The 23,821-nt window shown below is 40.6% G+C and overlaps 1 protein-coding gene across 2 annotated transcripts in view; it reads right to left on the bottom strand.

The window, feature by feature from the left end:
* The window catches only part of LOC149323170 (leucine-rich repeat and immunoglobulin-like domain-containing nogo receptor-interacting protein 2), an 813,307-nt gene that overhangs the window by 346,751 nt on the left and 442,735 nt on the right, over positions 1 to 23,821 (bottom strand). For both annotated transcript variants that reach the window (XM_089510227.1, XM_089510218.1), the window contains one exon: positions 15,668 to 15,752. The gene's annotated coding sequence lies outside the window, so the exon portion shown is untranslated. The remainder of the gene's footprint in view (positions 1 to 15,667; positions 15,753 to 23,821) is intronic.

The following is a 23,821-nucleotide window of genomic DNA, read 5'->3' on the forward strand; positions in this document are numbered from 1 at the left end:
TTCTCACCATGGAGAAGCCCACCTTGGAAACAGAAAAGAGAAGGGGTAGAGAGGTAGCTACCTGAATTCAGAAATGAGGACAGCAGAAATGCCAGCATTTATTCAGGCCCAATGCATTATCAAAAATAACATTTACTTTCTTGGAGAAATCAGCAACCTGAAAGAGGAAACATTTGCTCTCTCCAATTTTGGTTCAGCACCATGAATAAGGTTAAATACACAAGCACATTTCTCGTTTCTATGTATTCTTGTGAAAGCTGGACAATGCAGTCCCAAACAGAGTTCCCTTTGTTGTCTCCACATGGCTGAATTAGGTAGCGGCAAGTGGTCTTCTATATCTGAATGTGTAGGACTCTGCCAGAACTAGTACTTCACTCTGTCTCTGAGATGTGCGGCTCTGAAACCTCATGCTCTCGCTCAGCAACAGGTCCTAGCAGATTCACAGCTTCAATTTCTGTCAGAGTCTATGTCCATGTTCTGGAAGCATAGGGTTGCCATAATTGTCCACTTTTACCAGGGACAAAATGTGGAACAAATTCAAGACCAAACTGTAGGACAACTGCAGGACAAAACTCAGCCCAAAATGTAGGACATTGAAGAAAAATGGTGGACCTTAAATGTCCTACATTTTGAGCTGAGTTTTGTCCTGCAGTTGCCCTACAGTTTGGTCTTGAATTTGTCCTACATTTTGTCCCTGGTAAAAGTGGACAATTATGGCAGCCCTATGGAAGCAAGGCATCACAGATTGACTCAATTGAGGAAGTTTAAGTTTACGAGACTTGGGTAGGATTGTTGATAACCAGTACTCAAAGAGATCTCTCATTCATTCATAGCATTACCATAAATTGAAAGTGACTTGATGGCAAATAACAACAAAACACATGGATTCAAAACTAGACTTCTATGAGGTAAGAATTCAAAGCCATGGGTCTGGATGGATGAATGATCGACCCACATTCATTTTAAAATTGCTTCCAATTCTTTTTATTCCATTTGTGAAGAAATTGCAGATATTGGTGATATTTTTTAAATCAAAAGACAAAACCAGAAGAAATTTCCACCCATTCTAGTCAATATTCCCCTCATACCACTTTACATTTCCCGAAGTAGTATAGAGGAAAGCCTTTCCTCACAATACCTAAAACATGTCAAGGTTGGAAAGGAAAAAATGGAAGTAGGAGTGTTCAAACAAGAAAAAGGGGTTGCCCTCACATATGTCTCTGTTTATCTAACCACCTCTCCCTACCCTTGTAAGTCGGAGGGTGGGAAGGGGTGAGGCACAACCATGAAATGATGGTGAAAAGAGAGAGGTTGTTGACATCAACGTTTCAAGTATTTCCCCCCCAAAATGTGTCCCTCTCCATGTCAATGTAGATTTGAGTGAAACGCCGCTCAGAAATGCCAACAGACATATCAAGACTTCTTCTGACTTCCTCAGAAGTTCCTCAGATATAGAGCTAGGAGAGTATTATCCTTTACAAAGTTCTGTTTGAAGACACCCTCTATCTGAAAGTCCACTACAAATGTATTACTATAAGAAGGAAGAATGTCAGGGGCCTTGAAATCATCGGTCAGTGCTTAGCACATCAGTCAGCTATGGAGTCTTCTCTTACAGATACATTATATTTTCAAGTTGAAATTATAGTAAGTATTCCCAAAACTCTGTCCCCCCCTCTCCATATATATATATATAAGCACATGCATTTGTTCTGCACATCTATGTTTTTCCCCCATTGGAAGTATATAGGTGGTCATCCTAAGAAGTAAAGAAATTCCTCAGTCCACAGGAGAGAGTAAATTAAGAGAGTAAAATAAGCATTTCTGCTTAGGATGGAGAGGTAACAACCAATAAACATTCAGTACCTGCTCCAGGGATTTTATCAGAACTACAGAAATGCTTGGAGCTATATGACACAGTGTATGCTGATTGTTTCTGCTCTTTTTCAATTTTTTAGTTAATATAGGAGAACCAAAATGTATTGCGACCCAGAATGTTGGCTATGGCAGCTATCTGATGTAGGGGACCAGCACTTCCATTCCAATGGAGCAGGCACTGGTACCAGATTTATCCCTTGACTATAAATTGTGTCCTGAACAGAAGTCAGTAATTGTCAAAGAAGCAGTTGGCTGGTATTTAAGAACTGTTGGGTAGTCAGTCCAGTCCAGGTCAGTCATGAATTATCTGAGCATGATGAAGGGAAAAGCATCAGGTTGTTTGTCAGCCAATCCACAAGTCATTACAGGGAGTAGGAGGTCATTTTAAAGTCATTACAGAAGGTACATGAACCAGCCAGGAGTAAACAGAGTAGTTCAAAATGTAGCTAGGGAAGAAGTACACAATAGAATACTACCAGTCAACTAGTTCAGACAATCGTCAGTACTAAGGCTGAGAGAGAACTGCCTAGATATTTATGGCAGCTCCTTCAAGGCCACAGGTGTCTAACTAGTGCCTAATTAGGTTGGCACCTATTACTTAATAGGTGCTGGGATTGGCACTTCTCTCTCTTGCACTCAGCAAAGGGTAGGGGTGCATTGGCTTGAGCCTCTGCCAACTCCTGCTGGGAATAGCATCCCCTATTGCCCCAGTCCCCATCTCGAGCTCAGAGAGAGCGCCACTATCAGGAGCTACAGATTCCTGGCAATCTCCCTCCTTTCCAGGGGGTGAGCAATAATAAATTGTTTCCTTCTTTCTGGGACATTCTGTGGGGCTTGGCACAGATGGCCTGTAGACTGGCACCAGTCCATGGACCACCACTTTGAGCAACACTGAACTAGGAGGATTTAACCATTTGACTGCTGCCAAGTTTCAAATCTAAAGTGCACCCACATACATACCTGAAATCCATACATTCCTGAAATTTATACTATCCAAAAGTGATTTCCTCCAAAGAAACAAATGATTTTGGGCAATATGTAATTTTAGAAGCAAGGGATGGGGTGGGGGAACAGAATTGGTACTACAGCAGGGAGCAAATTTTTAAGCCTCCCTTACCCAATTCAAATGATGTTCTCTCCTAGCTACATTTTTAATTAAATGTTTCATAATGGCTCTAAGAATGTCCATTTTAGTTTAAAATTTTACTTTATAGGAATTTACTGCAAGTTAATTAAGATTATTTTATACTGTTGCATTACTGTTGTGAAAGGCTACTGAATCAAGCTTAAATACAGAAGAGTTACTGTAAGCTGAACAGAAATGTCACAGTGCACAGAGTCTGATGGACTATGGTAAACGGGACATCACTAGAGAGCATGCAAGCTGCAGGGCCAGGATTACTCTAATCATGCCTGTAAAAATGAAACCACATCAAGTCAGTAGATTACATGTTCCTTTTCCCTCAGAAGACCATTTTCAATTGCACAGATTCAAGGTAAATTTTAAAACCTGAAGAACAGGACTGGTCTATGACAGTTTGCTGCTAAAAGCAAACAAGAAGTTAGAACCCATCAGAAATCCATGTCCATGTACAGAAGCTAACTGGATTGGTATATGAAGTTTACTTAAATCCTGGCAAGTGATTGCATAACTTTCTCTACCATTTCTCAGAATCATGTTCATTTAGGAGGCTTGGCAAGGAAGCATAACATATACAACTCAATCACATACAAGTTAGTCCTCCAAAAGGGGGAAGGATTGACCATTGCCCAAAGATTTGCTGTCTGATACCATTGACTCATTCTGCCAAGCAGGGCCAGCCCTCCTTGGGAACTGAATGTAAAGTAGCACTAGATTAATACTAAAACACGGGTGTCTCTTCCTTTATTTTGCACTTACACTCAAAGTTAAATTAGGGCCATACAGTTAATTACAGCACTCCCTGATTACTTCTTTCTGCTTTCACCCTGTGTCTTTTTATGCAAATCCTTGCTTAAAGACACTAACAGCATAAAGGGAAAGGGCTATAAATCATAGTTACTGTCTTAAATAAAATTCTTTATAGCATGATGGTTGTTCCATGAATATCAACAGACATCCAAGGTTATCGTAAAGCATAATTCTTCCACATATCTAAAGAAAGATAAGAGCCTGAGAGTGCACTGGTGTATGCACCAAAAATAATATTTTAAGTGGCCATTTGGAGACCTGCTAAATGAACTGTGTCCTGAGACCACTTATAAAGCAGTATTTTATTGCTTTTATTTTATTTTATTTCAGTGCTTGGCCTATTAGCTAAATAATCTAATTAGCATGTCCATGAGCCAAATGATAGGAATAGCCAAGAGAATATTCTGTGAACACTTTGCAATGGTGTGTAACCTCTTTGGCTTGAGAGGTGACACTGGCTATTCTACAACCAACTGGGTATTGTACTGTCCTGCCACATTCACTATATGTGCCACTAAAATTCAGCAGCTCCATGGTGCAGAAAAGCGCTAGAGTGTCCCCATATAATGTAGGTTGATAATCTGAGAAAATTGGGGATTTAAACTGTCATTATCCCATGAAAATCACATGACTGTGCTGAAGATTTTCACACAACGTTACAATTAAAGAGGACTTATCTAGGCAATAACCAGGCAATAACCAGCAACAAATCAATCATGGGAAAATCATGTGATTGCTTTGTTGTTACCTGGCTATTTCTAGGATAAGCCTTCTTTAATTGTGAAGTGTGTGAAAATCTTCATCACAATGGCATGATTTTCATGGGGTAATGACAATTTAAATCCCCACTTTGCCTCTGCTTTCCCCCCTCTGAAACAGCTAACCAGTGTCACCCATTTTGTAAAAGAGGTTTTCTTATTGAGAAGGAGAGGACCAGTCCTTATCCTATCCATCCATGTCATATAAAAACTCAAGAACAACCTTATCATGTATTTAGATTACAATCATATGTATATAGTTACCTGGCAGTAACTCCAGTGGGCCTTACTTCAGCGTAAATACAGAGGGGATGTCACTATTAGACTGCAATCCCAAACACATTTACTAGGCAGTTTGCCCCAAGAATCAAACACAGTGGGACCTACGTCCAGGTAAATAATGCTAATGTTGTTGTTGTTGTTAACTGCCTTTAAGTTGATTTTGATTTATGGTGAAGCTATATATGAGGGACCTCCAAGTCCCACTATCAACAACTGCCCTGTTCAGACTGAAAGCTGTGGCTTTCTTGATTGAGTATGTTATTTTTCTTTTCTTAATGTTCAACTGTAAACTTGCCTTTGCACTTTCTTCCTACTATTTCTTGCTAATATTTTGTGCTATTTACTAGCATTCATGTTACAGTATAAGCAATTTATGTCTTTGCCTTTCTGAATCTAAATTTATGGCCATATTGCCTACCGCCATCACTGAAACAGAGAACCCAGTTCATACAACCAGGTTCTATCCCTTAGATCTTATCTGTGACTGAAAGAAAGCCCAATTATTACAACAATGACAACTTCTCCCTTTCTTTCTTTCTTTCTTTCTTTCTTTCTTTCTTTTTTTCTTTCTTTCTTTCTTCTGTCCCACCCCCTGAATACCTGAAGAATTGGACACTTCTGTGGTGCAAAGGTATTGCTCAACTCTGGATTTGTGTGTTTATTTGTGCTCTCTCTTTGGTGTTTTTTTTAAAATAGTAAAGTGGTAGTAGTGAAAAGCATCTGGCATAATGGAAATTATAGTTTTGATCAGGGGTCCAAAGTTAGAAAAATACACATATTGAACATTAAAAGTATATTGACCGTAAAAGCTTGTCTTTCCATACACACAGAGAGTCATTTTCCATTCTTCCTGCTGGGTGAATTTCTCAAGGGCACTAGTGTATTTTAGTTGTAAGAGCAGGGAGCAGGCTTTTGGATCAATTAGCTACTCCCCATGTCCACCTCTCAACAGACTGATCAAGCTGTGTGCAGAATGATCTCCTTCACCATAAGCATTAATAGGAACACAAGCAATAAGGATTTCAGATTTGTCCAGTCACTTATTCTATGTATGCACAGTTCAAATAATGTTTCTCACAACCTAGTAATGCCACAATCTGTGTCTAATGAGTTACAGTAATCAAAGCATATATAAATAAAACAAAACAAAATCCAGCAAAATCATATTATACAAATCAATTGTCCCTGCTCATTTAATGCACGAGCTGGGACTGCACCATAAGATACAGCTGCAGGCAAAGTCTGGGGTGATTAGGTGAATGTGTCTGGGCCCCAGTCTACTTTATGCTTGGTCTTTTGCAGCTATTCTGGCACCAATTTAGAAGAGTACAAATTACAAGATGCCTGAGACTGCTTCAATTTATCTGATAAAGCATGGGACCAAACAAAATCCAACCTTTTCAAATTTTTGATATTACATTGGTTGACAAGTAAAATGGCAATAAACCCAGGCACCAATAATGTCCCCTAGTCAGACTGATAAGACTTCCAAGTATGGTTGCCATAGCTGAGGACCTCCAAACTGGGACAAATGTAGGACAATGTTTAAAAATGTAGGACTTTTTTTTTTAATTTCCTAGCCAGGAAATTAAAAAAAAAGGTCCTACATTTTTAAACATTGTCCGCCTTCTCCTTCCCGGCTTGGGAGGAAGTCTCGGCCTGCTCCCAGGCCGGGAAGGAGCGTGGGGGCCGCCTGTCATCGCGGCGATCGCCGCGATGACAAGCGGCCTCCTTGGCCTCGCAGAGGCCTTGGAGGACCCTGTGGCCGGAGCTCCCAGGCAGCAGGGAAGCCTGGGAAGGAGGGAGCAGGGCGCCCGCGATCGCGGCGATCGCGGGTGGCCCCCACTCCCTTTCCCGGCCTCTGTGGAGGCTTGGGCCTCCATAGAGGCCGGGAAGGAGGGAGCAGGGCGCCCACGATCGCGGCGATCGCGACGATCGCGGGCGGCCCCCACTCCCTTTCCCGGCCTCTGTGGAGGTTTGGGCCTCCATAGAAGCCGGGAAGGACGGAGTAGAGCCAGGCCGCCTCCCTCACCGGCGGAGGAGGCGACAAGGCAGCGGAAAAGGGCCTTGCCGAGGCGAGACCCTTTCCTGCTGTCAGGCCGCTTCCCTCGCCAGCGGAGGAGGCCAAGCAGGGAACGGAGGCGAGGCTCCTTTCCCTGCCTGGCGTCCGTCACGTGGGGGGGGGGGGGTGTCCCGGCGGGATATGGCAACCCTACTTCCAAGGAAATAAGGACCTCTCCCATCACTTGGTATTGAATGGTAGTCCAAACTGTTGATGTTAGAAAAACTTTATTGAGCCCATCTGCCTGCTAATTTTATGTTCTTCTATTGAGCTCTGACCCCTTTCTACAAGTTGTCTTGGTTCAGCTTATTAATATTATCAACAGCTGTAATAATGGCACCTTGGGAAAAAGATGGAACAGGGCCTAGTTCTGATAGTGTTCATATTTACAAAGATAACCACAACATACTAGTGAGATATGAGACTAGAAAACAAATTACCCTTTTGCTGTACGTTTTACTCCACACAAGCCTTTCACTTCCAATTCCATCCTAGGCCCTATTCCATTAACAGCTATATCTCTGTTTTTGTCTGTGAACTGTTCTAATCTAATATACTTACCCTCCAACATTTCACAGATAAAAACCAGGACAGACATATGATCAAGCAATATCAGTGTGTAGTCAAGATGGCAAAAGCTATTAATGGTCCGAAACACACTGCAGAAATAATCTACTTTGAGACTGCTTTAAATGTCCTGGCTCAGTGCTGGGGAATCCTGGGAACTGTAGTTTGTTGTGGCACCAGAGCTCTCTGGCAGAGGTGGTTAAATGCCTCACAAAACTACTGTTCCCAGAATTCCCTAGCACTGAACCAGGTCAGTTAAAGCAGTCTCACACTGGATTATTTCTCAAGTTTGTTTTAGACCAATGAGGAAAACCACACAAACTAGACAACATTGCAGCAAGTTGCCTTTGCTTGAGACTGGTGGGAAGGGCAAGATTCTGCCCCCTCCACTCCTCTCTCCCTTCCTGAATTAACTGAATCCAAATTATGTTTGCATTTTGAACTCAGTTTGCACCAATTGAAAAAAGCTGAGGACAAAGGGAGGAGAGATAAACTTGGACATTTTAAAAACATCTGAAAAAGTGGGACAACAGAGGATTAACCGGGACTATCCCTCACAGTTGGAGGATATTTTATATATGTATTGCAATTTTTATTCTGTATTATCTACTCTGTCATTGCAATTTTTACCTGTACACCACTTTGATCACTGCGGAAAAGTGGTTTATAAATAAAACTTATTATTATTATTATTATTATTATTATTATTATTATTATTATTATTATTATTTGACTACACAGTGATGTTTTCATCTATATTACTACTTGCCAGTGTTATAAATTGTCATGGTAACATACAAAAATCCATGTGGGTCTGTTCGGTATGGATGTGAGAGCTGGACAGTTAAGAAAGATGATAGGGAGAAAGTCCATTTGTTTGATATGTGGTGCTGGAGAAGAGTGTTCAGGACCCCATGGACAAATAAATGGGTCCCAGAGCAGATCAAGCCAGAAACGTCCCTGAAAGCCAAGATGACCAAACTGAGGCTGTCATACTTTGGATACATGAGAAGGAAGGACTCACTGGAAAAGACAATAATGCTGGGAAAGGTGGAAGGAAGTAGGAAGAGAGGAAGGCCACATGCCAGATGGATGGACTCTATTAAGGAGGTTGCAGGAATGAAACAGAGCAGTGGAGGTCAGGCGGTCTTGGAGATGTCTCATCCACAGGGTCGCCATGAGCCAAGATTGACTTAAAGGCAGTTAACAACAACAACTGTCCAGTCCATTATTCTTTATCCACAATGGACAGCCAGAGACATCTATGGGAAAATATGAATGCAATGATGCCTTCCCTAAGTGAAAAGGCTCTCCCTGAGGTCATTTGGACTTATTCATGTTCTTCATAACAAAGGAAAGGACAGGGCATAAAGCATGGACATTCAAAAGCTGTGAACTGAACTCTTGGCTAAGCTGGTGGTACTCAAAACTTACTGAAATCAATGTGCAAATTTGGTCATGCATATGTCCCATTGATTTCAATGGGACCTTACCTATTTAGTCTGGATTGATCCACTGCTGATGTCTTATTTTTTAAGATATGCAAAAAATAATATCTGTAAAAAGGAGGAGGAAGAGCAGGAAAAAGCAACATGGGATATACAGTGAAAGAAATAAAACATGTATGTGAGAGTCAGGATGACTCAGCAAAAGCAATTAGAAGCCACACAGGTGTAAAAAGTAATGTATTTAGCAAGTCCTAAATGCCAAGGACAGAAATGCAAAGTGGATAATTGAACACACCTGAGAATTGTTAAAGTGGACAAGGTGAGATGATAAAATCATTAATTGTGGGATGAACCAAGAGAACCAATGAAAATGGTTGTACACGCCCACTGGGTGGAAACTGACAAGAGTGGGTGGTGTTTTCCAAGGGCTATAATAATGGCTATGAATCCCAATGTATTTTGTGGGTAGTAGTGAGGAGTATTATTGGAGCGTTGGATAGTTTTGGAGCTGTATATAGTAGAATAAAGTAGATCTTTTATATAAGACTACTGAGTTGTCTGGTGTCTTGAGTGAAGATACAAGAGCCAGCTGGATCCTGAAGAAGTGGGAAGACTTCTGTGGAAGCAAGAGTGAGAAGGCTTGGAGAGTTTGTCAGGGTCTTCAGCCTATTCTCTGTAACTCTGCTGCTTTAGAGCAAAGCTTTAACCACTGGCCAAAACTGGTCAGCGCCGGTGCGTAACAAGGTGGTGAGTTCGAGCCAGAGGTGAAGAGCTACAACTCCCATCATCCCTGACATGTGAATCATATATCAACTACTTGTCAAAATAATGTATTAAATATGTATTCTAATAATATATGAAGTACTTATCCCAATCACATATTAATTACTTATCACCAGGATATACTAATCAGAAGGATGCAATGTTAGAGCAGTGACTCATACAGAAAACCAGCAGGCAGCCTCATCCATTGTAGGCAGTTAAGGAGTAAATCACAAGTGTCACTACTGAGCTAATTCACTCTTCATCGCTGGCACATTATTTTGGGATTACTGAGCAAGAGTATCGTTAAAGCAATAAAACATAACAAAACAAAATAAAAATAGCCTTATAAAAATGGGGAGTGTGGCACTGTACCCTAATAATCAGAAAGCAAATTATGTAGAATAGAGGTGCAAGGTCATTGGGTGGGTGAAGAAATATAAGCTACTAAATGACTATGGTTTTGACCTATTTCTGAAAGAAACTGTCAAAAACAATAGCAGTGGAGGGAAAAGCATGCAAGTGCTTGGTATGCCTGCGAGTGCTGCCAGCATCTAGCAATATGAGTTGTGTTGTTTTTTTTTAAAGCACAGAAATAGAAATAGTAGAAATCCAGGTTGCCAACTACATAATCAGTTTGTACTGCAACATCCCCTCCCCAGATGATTAATTAACACCATGATTCACAGGAACCTGCTTAATAAATTCACAATTTCTCAATAGAAACATAGCTTGCCTTGACCCTGTTTTCCTAATAGTGGAATAACTGAAAACATGATAAAAGTATGCAGGTGTGAAAGTGTCCTAGGCATTGCCTTCCTTTGCACTCAATGGTGGACACACAGTGTCTCATTGTACCATCCAATTTGCCATTCTAAGCTACCTTGAGTTTTAGGAGAAAGACAATGATATTAATAACAATAACAAATACTAGTCGGATAGTTAGTAGTAGTAGTAGTGATGGTGTGTCATAGTAGCAGAAAATCCTCCTTTAACCTCTTTGTAAAACAAGCCACATGGGCAGCATGCACCTTGTTTATAAGTTAAAGTATGCCTTTTTTGGTACCACTGCTTCTGCTACTGCTGTGTCTGTGCATATATGAGAGGTATAAATGGTTTGAGTGTTGTCCATTCCTGTGTTAGAGTTTAAGGCACCATAATAACCAAGAGGATAAGCTGTGAACTACAATGGCAATGAGTCAAATATCAAACGTATCACATAGACATATGATGGAAACACCTCTAGCATTAGTCCTGCATTCTCCATTTACAGTATGTAGATAAGCTAACCAATATGCTGTTGTAAGAATTACTCAGACAATGGATCTAATAGTTTTTTGTGGGTTTTTCAGGCTATGAGGCTGTGTTCTAGAAGAGTTTATTCCTGATGTTTTGCAAGCATCTGTGGTTGGCATCTTCAGAGAATGCTGGCATGGAAGAGAGTGGGGTATATGTACAGTTGGCTGAGAGGAAGTTATTTACATGTTAATCTGTGTATTGTCCATTGTGAACTTGTGTATTGTTCTGTTGTTGAATGGCAAGGTCTCAGGGTGTATAATTAATGATCCACTTTCTTCTGAGAAAGCCCTTCACCCTGGGTGGTTTTCATCTGCATTTCCTGGGTCTTGATTTTGGCATTTTTTCAAGACTGGTAGCCAAACTTTGTTTACTTTAGGGGTGTCTTCTTTCCTGTGGAAGTTGTCCAGGTGTTTGTGGATTTCAATGGCTTCCCTGTGCATTCTGACCTGATAGTTGTTGGCATGGTCCAGGATTTCAGTGTTTTCAAACAGCATTTTATGCCCAGGATGGTTTATAATGTGTTCTGCTACTGCTGATTTTTCTGGCTGATCCAGTCTGCAGTGTCTCTCATGTTCCTTGATTCATGTTTCAATGCTGCATTTGGTGGTCCTTACGTAGACTTGTCTGCAGCTGCACAGTATGTGGTAAACTCCTGCAGCCATAAGAGGGTCTCTCCTGTCCTTCACTGAACACAGCATTTTCTGGATCTAATGTAACTTGGCTTAACTTAACTTAAATCAGTGCTAATGGTTAAAAGTGAGGGTGCAGATTTGGTTTGGATGAATCCCAAATGCTTAGCCAAATTGGGTGGATTTGGAGTGATTATTCACCCTTTGGAGGCAAAACAAGGGCTCCTGAATCAAACAGCTCGGAGTTTCCAGAAGACTCAAGGTAGACTCCTGACTGCCTCTTTCTTTAAAATCATGGCATTCCCTTGGAAGTTCTCCATGGGATAACAGCTGGGAAAGTGGGATGCAAAAGACTGGAGTATAGGGCTTTTATACCTCTGTAGCATCCAATCAGAGAGTAAATTTAACAAGGTGATCATTATTGCCTCCAGCCACAATTTGTAGTTGGCAATTAAACATAATGTCTCAAACCTTTCACACACACATGCCCAAACTACTTGTCCCAATCACATATTAACTACTTATTTATCACCAGGCTAAGTAACCCTGTGTTCTGAAAGTATGGAGGTTATTTAATTTAGTTTCTGTGACATCGTATACATTTGTTGTTGTATGTCTTCATGTCTTTCCCATGGCAATCCTAAAACAAATCTATCATGGGGTTTTCTTGGCTAGATTGGTTTAGAGATAGATTTGCCATTGCCATCCTCTGAAGCGGAGAGTGTGTGATTTGCCCAAGGTCACCCAAAGGGCTTTGGTGGCCAAGTGGGGATTTGAATCCAGGTCTCCAGAGTTGTACTACAACATTCAAACCACTGCACTGCACTCTGTCATTCTCTCTCTTATATATGTATTTTAAAGGATCACAGGAAGATATAAAGTCTGTCTTCTTGCATAAACCCAGTGCAAAATACTGCAAGTTACCAAGCAACTGCAAGTTACCAAAGGCACATCTATAATGCATGCAGATTGGCCATCTCCAAACCATAAATTAACCCCCTTTAACATTCTTCCCCAATTTAAAGATTTTCCTTACACAAAATCCCTTTCATAATCCCATTTTAAATTTGCCTGGCGTTCTCTCCTCAGAAGATGCACATGTCAACCAATTTCATAAAGAATTCCACATAATACTTAGGTGCCCCCCCTTTAAATGTCCAACATACAAAACTAACTGAAAAGGTGTCATCTACCCAGAAGGAAATACCATGACTGAAAATCACCGACTGCTGATAAACAGTAAAAGAAGTATAGCCATTTGTTGATATCTCCAGTATAATCAATAAGGACTCATGGAACATCAGATTTTCAGATGTGAAATGAGCCATCCGATCTAAACTGAAGCAGGCCATACCCATGGCAGATCAAGATGAAGCAACCCACGTTCTGAGCTGCCAGAACAGGATCCAAACTGAATCTTCTCTTGGGTGCACAATCCTAATTAGAACAGTAAATGTTATAGACATTATTTGCCTCCTCTGTCTAAAAAGCAACAGCTCATTTGGAAAGGCAGAGATTACTCCTTCAGAGCTGCTACAAGTGCTGTTCTCCCAGGGGTGAAATGATTCAAGATCATAAAATGAGTGTATATTGCATTTAAAAAAATCTATAATACAGAGATTTACAAAATAAATGGTGACCAAGATCCTGTGTAAAGCTGGTGGAGCATAATGTTCCACAGTGCTCTTATGCAGAATCCATGCTTTTAGGGGAGGGAGAGAAGAGGTATGGAGGAGCTTATAGCCTTATAGATTAGGAAGCAGAATTTTGCCTAGGTGCCATCCAGTACCCCCTTATACAATGTCATAAAAAGTAGGTCTTCTACTATAATTTCTGGTAATGCTATTGTAAAACCCCAACAGCCATGAATTCAAAATAGTAAGAATAATTCATATGCCTTTACTCATTAGATCTTACGATGTCATATCTGTGTGTCATGCAATTTTTGTAGCAGACTTTTTTTTTTAAACTGCTTTTGTCTCTGGTATATATGAGCACTCATGAGAAAATGTGCAGGGCACAATTCCACCCACTATCACCTACTTCTATGGAATATGTTACACCTCTTAACCTTTTTGTACAATCATCAGCATCGACACAAAAACTAGAAGAAGCAGGTTGTGATACAGCCCCAGACACTAATATTATATGTCTGCTTACTAACACCTTTGACATTCCTATGAATTCCTTTTAGCCATAAAGGAATGCAACTTGAGCCATCACTATTATTCTAAGGCTCTGACAGCAGCTGCTTCACAGCTCCAGGTTATAAAGAAACAGATTCAAAATGCATTAGATAATATTGCCTGTCTTAGCTTTGCCTTTGGAGTTTAGATTTCTTTTCTTTTCACTAGAGGTGATGGTGGAGAAATTTCCAACAGACTGCACTGCTTCTACATCATTACTTGACATAGTTCAGCTTTGCTGTTCAAACATCATATGCACTGTATCAGTGAATCCAAAAGAAGGGATGTGTATACACAGGAGAACTACAAGCACAGAAGAAGATTTGTTGAATGCATCCTTTTACACCACAGAAGAGACTAGCCATTTTGAAACAGCAAAAACAAACCGTGGAGCTCTTCTTCAGTATCAACCTACTGCAAAGAAATTTGCACATCATTTGTCCTCTCTGTAGAACTGAACTTATTTTTAAATTACACTTGTACCCTGTGCTTCCTTAAAGAAGCTCCTTTTAAAGAAACAGCTAAATAAGATGAACAATACACACCAATGGCAAAATAACAGAAAAACAGAAACATCCAACATGGGTTTTTATGTGACCAACATATTCACCATGGATTGAATTAAAGGCTTGCATCAAACTCATTTTTCTAAACAGCAATATTTTGCAGTGTTCTAGTGTTAACATTAGTAAGCATTCTGTATGGTGTGGTATGGGAGGAGGTTAATGGGGGCAGGGTGACAGGTGATGCCAACCTTAGTGATATCACTGTGCAAAATAAGTCCCAAATTGTGAATAGTCATTAAAGACTGCACTATATTTAAAGACTTTCTCACAGAAGGAAGAACATTTATTGTTGTTTTCATCAAGAATTGGTTAAGAATTACATCCCTATTCCATTTTTAGCTGCCATGGCTACACCCTGTGGAGTCATGGGGTGTTGGGGTTCAATTAGTTCTCTCTCATTGAGAATTGGAAAGGCACTTACTTCATCTGCAGATCACAAGATTCAACAGAATGCTACCATGGCAGTTGAAGTGGAACCCTCATGCTATAATTGTACTTTGTGAAAGGGCTCCTGACTGGTAAGGACAATGACAACACCTTCTAGCCCTTCTCAGCTTTCCCTGTTCTCTCACTTAGCATAGCTGCAATCCTCACAGTGTAGGTCACAACAGAGGGATTTCCACAACAATCGATTATTGCTATAAGCTATTCCATGAGCAATGCAAAGTATTTGGGGGGCAGCTTGGTCTTTAATGGTCCAAGCTTCACCACAGACCTGCTCTTAGTGGAGATAAAACAGTGAGAACAGGTTGGTTGAAATGGGACAATGATACCCTCCAACAATTCAGAGATGAAAATTGAGACACAAGTGGCCACACAATATCAGAGTGTGGTCAAGATGGCAAAAGCTGATAAAACAGAAGACTATACAAGCTAGAAAAGAAGTGATTTGCTTTTGACTGAATTGACAGGGAAGGACAAGATACTGTCGTGTCTCGCCTGTCCTCTTATCCCATGCAGAATTAACTGATTGCAAACTACCCTTGGACTTTAAAGTCATTTTGGAGCAAGTCAGCCAAGGAGAAGGGAGGAAAGTGGAAAGAGGAGAGAAAAACAGGGACATTTTAAAAGTCACTGAAAAAGGGGGACAACTGAGGATTAAGAGGACTGTCCTGGCCAAATCTGGACCGTTGAATGGTATGAATAACACAGCTACCAATATTTTTGGATTCTCCTTGTGAAATTAGCTTTTCAAGTTGCCATGATAAGTATCTGCACTTATCAATTTTACTACTAAAAATGTATGGGGAATCAAAAGCAGAAAAAAGAGAGAACCACCTACCAGTATAAAATGAGACATTCATACTTTTCATGTACTTCGTCCTGTGTCTCAGTGTATGTTTGTTTTTTGGGCTCTTCTTGTTTTTCTTAAAAAAGAAAGAAAGAAAAGATAAATCAATAATTAGAGTAGATACTTTGAGTAACTGAGTAAAGAACAACTGACTGCATTACAATGACAGCTCATGTTTTCACTTAAGGCTTTTAAACGTGTACAGAGAGATACATGGCTGTCTTCAAAATGGCCCTGAAGCTGTTCCCTAACAAGACAAGTGTAGCCTGGCATACTTATATAATAAATCTTTTTAGAGTACCACACATGTGCCTACTAAATAACATTAAAAAGTGATAAAAATGCTTTTTGCAAAGAAGTAGAAGACGTTGGCATTCATGACCTCAATAGCCTTGCTGGACTTGATGTATTCTCAGGCTGAACCAATTTTCTTCCACACACAAAACGGCAGGGTTTAAACATCAGGTATGCATCTTCCCCCTCCAAAGTGAACAGTAGTATACTATGATATTAACAAGCAGTGTTAGTTTTCTCAAGGACCACCATCAGTGCTTAACATTGCTGTCTGAGACCAATTAGGCCCTCCATTGTCCTGTGTGAACAGAGAATGCACTCCACAATGCTCTTTGCCTTCCCTGTAATGCAAAGCTACTGCTACAGATGGCAAGTCAACTCTACAGTGGTAGCAAGTTTTTATGTGACTTCTTCCTCAGACAATGCTTGAGGGAGAAGCAGAATTGCAGACACTGACATGCCTACTAGATATGCTCATACTAGCCAGAAGGAATGGGGGGGGGGGGGGTTCACTTCAATTTATTATTTGCAAGAATTTTCTGAATTCCACATTCCAGATGGATAGAATTTGAGATTAAACAAATGAGCAAATAAGTAAGCTTCTAAGTAAATCTGAAACCACCACCTCAGGGCTGCACTGCATCTCCCTACCAGTTCTAACTAGCATAGACAATTGCAGCTGGAGTGCCACATATGTCCCGTCCCTGTCTCAACTTGTTAAAAGTAAGTTTGACTCAGTCTGTATTCAGCAATGTGAATGCTAAATTATGGCAAGCCTCTTTAATACCTAAATGGCATACTGGTATAACATGGCCCTCTCCATACTGAGATCAGCTGTGTGTGTCTAGTGAATTTGTTTAGTGCAGATGGATGGAATTTTGTTTTACTCCATTTTTGAAGAATTTTCCAAACTGAACAAATTACATATTCAAGACAAAAAAACTTGATTTTTTTGTTTTTTAAAGAATATGATTATAGGAAAATGCAAACCCGATGAATTTTCCCTACTAGCCTTACTGTTACATAATGAGAAAGGAGTCTTGAACTATATGTCCATGGGGCTCTTCCCCTTAAATAGAAACTTGGAGCTATTCACCATAGATATACAATTGCCATTCATCTGCCAGAGGCATGGCCAACAGTTGTGTTAAAGAAGGGCGCATGGACAACAAGTGTAAATCCACTTCCTTCACATTAATGGGATGAAAATGTATGAATAAAGATTATGTGTCTTCCTGGGAGATATGTCCACTGTTATTGTTCTGAGGGTCTCTCAAAAAGCTCTTGACATAGAATGTGTGAAGCTTTTTGGCTACACTTTCAAACATTTTGCTGCATGTTTGTCCATTTCATGAAAATCCCACTTCTACTAATGTATTCGGGACTGGATAACTTGTGACACACCAGGCCAAAAACCTCCATAATAACCATTTATGGCAGCCCTGTACTGTTTTAATTAATGGTTTATTTTCACTATCTGCTTTAGACTTCAATTCTTGGAGAGTTGTGGGGTGGAGTGGGGTGTCTAGTGCATAGCAGTCCAGAGTATATGAGTGATGATGCTGGACTGTGCTTAGAAATCATAAATTGGTTAATCCATAATGGTTTTGACAGCCAATCATGAATGAAAGCATCAGGTCCAGAAGCACGACTACATTCTACATGTTTTTCAATACATGTGGGAAGGGCAAATCATGGGTGATCAGGAGTACAACACTTGAGAAAAACTGGTTCAATTCCCCCACCCCCATTAGACCAAGTTCCCTATACACATCTTCTTTTCCAAATTTACTATGTGATCTGAGGAAGAAGAAGAAAAAACTACCAACAAACAGAACCAACAGAAATCTGAGGGGTGATTTTCACTTTTTTTTAATAAAGGAAAAAGCATTAAAAACAATGTATAAACAGAACACTACAAACAAAATGCCTCACGTCAAGCTACCATAGGAATATTTTAAGCACCATATTCCAATTTTTCTTCTGCATAAAGAGACAAATTATTTAGATTGTCAATTAATTTAACATTGATTATTCCAGAGCTTGAAAAGCTCTACATGGTGAAGAAGTACCACACAGCACCGTATTTATCACAGCAGCTATTCTCACGTACATTCATGACGATGATTTTCCTTCATGGGATACTGGTGGGAGGCATTGGGGTAAATTAAGATGGCAGCTAGGCTCTTATGCCTAGTGTTGCTTGGAGTGGGCTCTGAAAGTCTGCTGGAGCTCTGGCAGCTGCCCAGGAATGCCAGACTATGAGGCCACTCTGTCTCACACCCTCTTCCTTCCTTTTTACTTGCTTACTTACACACAAACACATTGCTGACAGTATTTAGTCATATTTCTTTTTCTTCCCTTAAACCTTTGTGGCAAAATGCAAAAGCTCTTCTGAAAAGGTCAAAAAAGGGATAAGCCTTGCTTTGCAACCAACCATTAGAAGCATTTGGGGGCATATGTCCAGAGTGAACCAGCATTGTGTAGTGGTTTGAGCTCCAAACTATGGCTTTGGAGACCATGGAAACTCACTGGGTGACCTTGGGTGGGTCACACACTCTCAGCCCCAGAAAAAAAAAACCTGTGATAGGTTTGTCTTAGCGTCGCCATAGGTAAGAAGCAACTTAAAAGCACACAACAACAGCAATCCATTTTCAGGCAAAAGTTTCTTCATGACTGTAATGACAGTTTAAGAGAAATTTTGTTCTGAAGAAATTCAAACTCATATGATACTAAGAAAGGACTATATTTAGGTCTTCCCCCCTTTTCTTTTCTTTTGTTCTTTGTATCTAGCTACTTGATCCTTAACATATAAATATTTGATATTTGTCACGGCAATGACAAGGATGATGCTTTTATATCACAACACATTTTAATAAGATTTACTTGGCTGGGTTTTATAAAGTCTACTAGAATGATTTCCAATCTGCTTTGCAAATGACTTTGCCACTATTAATCTATCTCCTTTTCCCTTTCCCTTTCTTTTTCTCCTTCTTTCTTTTGTGTCATTAACTCTCATCTACTTGATATTATATGCTGATATCTCTAAGTTATGATTTGTTGCTGAATTCTCCCAAAATTAGACCTACAATTAGGCCTATGCATAACTTTTGCCCATGGACAAACACCACACACACACACACACACACACACACACACACACCCCTACACCTCTGCCAGGACAGTCCATTAAGCTGTGTGTTATTTTTTGGTCCCACATGATAAAATGTTTTGGAACAAAAATGTTGTTTTACGGTTGAAACATGATACAGAGATACTAGTGATGAGGCTTGAATAATAAACAACAATAAACAATCCCTAACCCTGAGACCTTGGGCAAGTTATGCAGCATTAGAGGATGGCAAAGGGAACCCCCCCCCCCCCCTTGAACAACTCTTGCCAAGAAAACCTTGTGATAACATCTCCTTAGGGTTGCCATAGGCTGGAAATGACTGGAAGGCACACAAGAAAACTATCTCTATTGAAAAAGGTAGGACAACCATAAGTCATGCTCACTTCATCCTGTCTAGGCAATCTTTCGCACTAGACAATTGTAGCACTCTGATTTCATTTTAATTGCCATGTGACATCCTGTGGAATGTTCAGATTTGAAGTTTAGGGGATTTTCAGGCAGAGTGTTCTTCTCACTCACCAAACTACAAATCCCAAGAATCCATGGGATCCAATCCTGGCAATTTATGTGATGTCATAGTGCTGTAATTGTGTAGTGTGGACGGGACCAAGGACAGTCCAAACAAAGATATTAATGTCATGAAAGGGAAAGATGGAAGGAGCTGGCACAAACATCTACAGACAGTTCATCACAGAGTGGTAAAAGACATCAGTCAGGAACATATGGACCAAAGAAAGGTGCAAACAAATTAACAGCACTGGAAACCTTTTAACTGTTCTTCATGGACAACATCCTTTGCTACATAAACCATTGAACCAATAGAGAGAGGCATGGCGTGTATTCAGAATATGGAACAAGTTAAAGTGTGGAAGACACTTGAATCGCTGAGATGAAGGGATGTATTTATTAGCCCAGTGGTTCTTAAACTTTTTGCCCCTGTGACTCCCTTTACATCTCCATGTGGATGCCATCCCCCCCCACTCAACATAGTATATGAATAAAAACATTTTGTTTGTTTAGTGTGCATATTTTGTTCACACATTCACATATATTCTTATTTTTACATTTTATAATGAAATAGATCTCCTTCCCTCATTCTCCTCCCTCAGGCATAGGCTCCAAGCACCCTCCTTGCCTTTCTCTTACCCTCCAAGACATAAGTAGCTTAGGAAGAAGAGAAGGAGGAAGGAGGGAGATCAGGGCCTTCAAGTATCATTCTTCCCTCGCACTCCTTCTGGGGACCTTGCCCCACTGTTTGAGAACCACTGTATTAGCCTGACATTCGTAACAGAAGTATATCATGGATAACATAAAATGTTGGCAGTACTATAGCATCCAATCTTATGCTGATGCCCTTTCAGAACAGTGCTGAGCCTAAGAAGCTGGAAGGCCTCAAAATTCTCAGGGCTAAGAAAGCACTTCAACTTGAGGTTCAACAATAGTGAAATAACACAGAGTCACTGCTCACATTGTTTCTGATCTTCATGTCAATGAAGTTTGTGGAGTAGCACAAAACATAATAATCACTAGAGACAGATTTAACCACTGATGTGTACCTGTTTGAGTTCGGAGATAGATGGTTTTGGTTTTGGGGTTCTAGTGCAAGAAGAACCCCTGCATGAAATTTCCAAAACAACTGTACCGTTGCTGACAATTTTTGATAGGTAGCCTTGTTGTGTCAACATACCCTTACTTATTAAGACTGAGAAAAAATGTAAATGTTATTTGCATCCTGAGGAAATATATTTATATTCACTTTTGTATACTCTACAACCCTGACCTATGGCACTGAAAACAGATTGTGGAGCTCGGCTCTCATTCTAATTAAGCCTTGCTGACAATTGTTTTTGTCTGCTAGGAAAACACAAGTGAGAGGAGAGTAGAGGTATGTGAATGTGGGGTTCAGCATTGGAGTTTTGACTCTTCTATCATACTTTAAAACAGAAATGGGAATAATACGGGGCTCTGGATGTTTTTGAACTGCAACTCCTGACATGCATCATCACTGGAGATGCTGGTTAGAGCTGCTGGAAATTGCAATTCAACAATATCAAGTGGCGGTGGGGAGTTACACGATTCCCTCTCCTACTGTAAACATCTTCACAGGATTCACATATATTATGCATCAGGAAGCATCTTCATTTTAGCTTTGCAGCACAATTGCATATATATTACCCCAGTCACTCAAACTTCCACATTAGTTTCATCCATTTGTTTTTATCAAACCCTGTTTGTTCCTGTCAGCAAATGACACAAATGCAGCCAGGTACTCATGCAGCCCAACATCTCTAACAGAGAGGCAGAATACAGTTGTGAAAAAAAAGCCAACAACAACCTGCCTCCTGGGGAGTTTAACTGGAGAAAACTATTTATTTACTTCTTTATTAGAAACATATATTCCTATGTCTTTTTGTCTTAAAAAACCCAAACAAATATGAAGTTGATAACAACATCTAAGACAAAAACAGTTAAATAACCTACAGACGGTGCCTGAGCTACCCCAGTCCATCTGAGATCCTTTCAGAAAGATGGCTAGCCAATCAAGATAGCACCATATGCTCCGTAAAGTTTCTTGAAGTTATCATTCCAGTTCAGATTTCCATGTACTTTTTTTTTTGGGGGGGGGGGAGGGGGGTAGACTGACAGACAGAGGGTTATGGGAATCCAGTTTTGAGGCTGCTCAGCCATGGATGATATTATTGCACATCTGACAATATTGCTACTAGAGTTGATGAAGCTGGTGAAGAGGTCTACTAAATATCTACTGTTTGGGGGCCTAAAAAATTCTCAGGATAGATGCAACCCATGAAATGCAATTTCCTTAATATGGAGCAGGCACCTTTAGTGAGAATCCTGTATAGTGAAGAATTCTTCATGTAGAACTATATTATAGTTGGCTAAGTCCTAGACCAGTCCTTTAGTCCTCCAGAGCCCTGGTGGCACAATGGTTAAATGCTGGTACTACAGCCACAATTTATTTATTTATTTACTGTATTTATACCCCACTCTTCAGACAGAAAGGCTCTCAGAGCAGCTTACAGATAGTTAAATAGACATTTCTTTGACCTCAGGCTTACAATTTAAAAAAGACATAACACAAAAGGAGAAGAGAATGACAGTGGGAAGGGGAATAAGTCCAGTGGTTCTTCTCTCCCTCCGAAGCCTGGACCATGGCGGTTGGACTGGAGGGAGGGCTCGGCTTCTTATTTTGGGCCAGGCCTGATGAACCTGTCTGGCCTTTCTCTCCCTCTGAGGACAGATGATGTCAGATGACAAAGAGGGAGGGATCTTCTTCTTACTTTGGGCCAGGTCTGATGGAGCTGACTGGCCTTTCTCTCTCTTTGAGGCCAGATGATGAAGTTTATCGCACAGGCTCCTGGCACAGTCGGAGAATGGTCCAAAAGGGGCCAGGAATGGAACAAGTGGGGGATGCATTTTACTGCACACAAGGAAGTCCCTTACTTGCTCTGTTCCCAGTCCATTCCAGAGAGGAGGAGAATTTTGAGAACTGTTTTGAACAGTTCTCAAAAATCGCCCCCTCTGGGATGGATGGGGAATGGAACGGAACAAGTGAGGGACTTCTGCGTGCGGTAAAATGCATCCCCCCACTCATTCCACACTCGTTCCTGGCCCCTTCCCTTCTGTTCTCCGACTGTTCCCTGAGCCCCTGTGCGATAAACTTCAGATTCACAAGGTGGTGAGTTCAATGCCAGGTTGACTAAGCCTTCCATCCTTTTGTAAGTTGGTAAAATGAGTACCCAGCTTGTTGGAAGCTATTAGCTTACATATTGTAAACTGCTTAGAGAGTGCTGAGTTCACGGTACATGCCATGCTAATGCTATGTTTTGGACTTCAGCTCTCAGGGTTCCTTAGTATTGGCCAAACTGGCTGGGACTCCTGAGAATTGATGTCCAAAAAAACTGGAGGACCAAAGTTTAGGAATCACTGCCCTAGACTGAAAATCTGTTGCAGCCCCTCACAAGACCATTCCATGTCTGTCTGGGAAGAGGAGATAGGAAAAGTGTCTGCCTATGTCCATGAAGCCAGATGCAAAATGTTTACATAATTTGCTGAGTTCTCCCAGGGTCCTCTGGAGGTCTGAGCAGATTATGCAGTCATTTCACAGCTGGCTACAGGGATATGACCAGGAACCTCTCTGGTTCTCCCCCCGACAATTCTCCAATCAGTCATGGAATGGTCATGGGGTGCAGTGGCTCTGCAGTACATCTTGGAGGAAGTTGTTCTGCATTGAACAAAAATGATATATAGAGGCATAAACTGACATACGCCTACATATGCCACTAACAGGCTGCCAGACTTGGTGTCCTCTGGATGTTTTGGATAACACCTATTAGATTTAGCCTGCATGATCAGTGTTCAGGATGATGAGATTTGTAGTAAAAAAAAAAATTGGAGGATGATTAGACTGCCTACTGCTTTTAGCTTCCCACCAGCTAGCCTCAAGTGCACCTCCATCTTCGTGCTTGCTGGGATTTCTCATTACCATTTATGCACAGACATTACAGTGATATTTGTGACCTACTGCAAAAGCACTTTGATTGACTCTGAGGTGTTGAGCATCCTCCGGTTACAAGTGTTAAAATGCTTTCAAACACCTGAAATGCTTTAACTCCTCTAATGCAAATCAATCAAGAATGGTCTTTGTGAGAGTATGTGTATGCATGCACACATACCCTCAGCATCTGACTTCAGCCATT

Source organism: Sceloporus occidentalis, unplaced genomic scaffold (genome assembly GCF_023333645.1).
Source record: "Sceloporus occidentalis isolate IW3139 unplaced genomic scaffold, rSceOcc1.0.p SCAF_1, whole genome shotgun sequence".
Taxonomy (NCBI): Eukaryota; Metazoa; Chordata; class Lepidosauria; order Squamata; family Phrynosomatidae; genus Sceloporus; species Sceloporus occidentalis.